Here is a 1,670-nt window from a genome sequence, read left to right on the forward strand (position 1 = left end):
TATATATATATATATATATATATATATATATATATATATATATATATATATAAAACATTAATAAAAGTGTTAATATTTTAATACATTACTATTTTAATACAATAATTAATATGTATTTAAAAAAATAAAATAGCTGTTTACAGCCTAAGAAATGTAAATATGGATTGAATTAGCACTTAATACAACACTTAGGCCCACGTTTGTACAAAATCAGTATCATAATGATTTATAACCAGTGGGGTGTAATTCAGATTTTGTGTATTATCTGGTCCTTTCAGGCCCTCCTAATTACATACCTGCCCCATGTGATGAATGCAGAGTATGCTGATCTGATAGTCTTTTTTCATTTTGATATGCACTCTCTCCCACTGAGGCCAAGTGAGGAGAGCTAGTACTGTGAGCTCTTTTAATCAGCCTAATTACTGCAATTGTTTGAGAGAAAGAAGAGGTCTTATGAATGATAGACTTTATTTGAGATAGCTCATTTGTGTTTCCCATTCTAAAGGAATCTGTAGATCCAGTTAGATGTGACAAGTTTTATTCACTTAATTGTTAGTATGTATTCCTGTCATGCTGTTTATTATGTTTGCTTTATAATCCAAATTGGATTCTAGTGTTCGAGAAAAGCTCTTCTATCATCAGTCTTTCCAACACGTTGTGATTGATAAACTGCAAAAGATGAGAGAGCTGAACTTCAGAGTGGTTTCAATAAACCAAATTTATTGAAAGGAGTACTGAAAACATTCTGATGATGGGTTGTTATAATTGCTTTGTGTGCAAGCAGAGCTGTCTGATCAATTGAAATGTAAAATTGCATCTTTACGGTCAGAGGAAACCCTGATGTTAATTTGATTTAGTTCACATTTGCTGGACTGGAGTGATTTTTTGATAGGCCACATTAATGGCTGCATTAGTGGATAATTGCAGACTCGGGGCTGGAGAGCTTTATAATTTCCTTTTTAGCACCGACCTGTGAGCTGCATCTCTCTTCAGAGGCTTACAGTCCATTCTGTGGGGTTTTTATGGTTGAGGAATTTGGGTTCATGATCCCTGGTGAAAATTTTTTTTCCTTTTCTTTTTTCTTTTTAGTGGTCAGTTCAGTTTGTAGTTTTAGCTACGTTTTGTAAAAGGTAAACAATTAAGACAGAGATTGAATTAACATATGTGTGTTTTTTCATATACAATTTCATGTCTATCTATTTATTGTTTTATTTATTTTACATGGTTTTAAAAAAAAAATTCATATTTGGATTTTAGTCATAGTAGACACCAAATTTATTTTAATATGAACTAAAATGAGTCCTAAGTCACGTCTAATTTTTGCAACTATTTATTTTACTCATTTTTATTTAATTTTGTTTTATTCAACTGTCCTAACCCTGTCTTTCCTAAGAAATGATCCTAGCTGGTTCATATATATGTATATATATATATATATATATATATATATATTAGGGCTGTCAGTAAATAAAAATGTTTAATCTGATTAATCACACCCTTTTTCTGTGATTAATCGAGATTAATCGCACACTTCATGAAATTAAGCATAGACTATTTATCTTGTTTCACGTGTTTATTTTGTCATCATTTGCTATATCCAGCAATGTAAACCAAAAGATTGAAGGGTGATTCTCAAAAATCTAGATTTTCTGCAAGCTTTTTTCAAGATA

The sequence above is a fragment of the Sinocyclocheilus grahami genome, unplaced genomic scaffold, assembly GCF_001515645.1.
Source record: "Sinocyclocheilus grahami isolate Dianchi unplaced genomic scaffold, SAMN03320097.WGS_v1.1 scaffold550.1, whole genome shotgun sequence".
Lineage (NCBI taxonomy): Eukaryota > Metazoa > Chordata > Actinopteri > Cypriniformes > Cyprinidae > Sinocyclocheilus > Sinocyclocheilus grahami.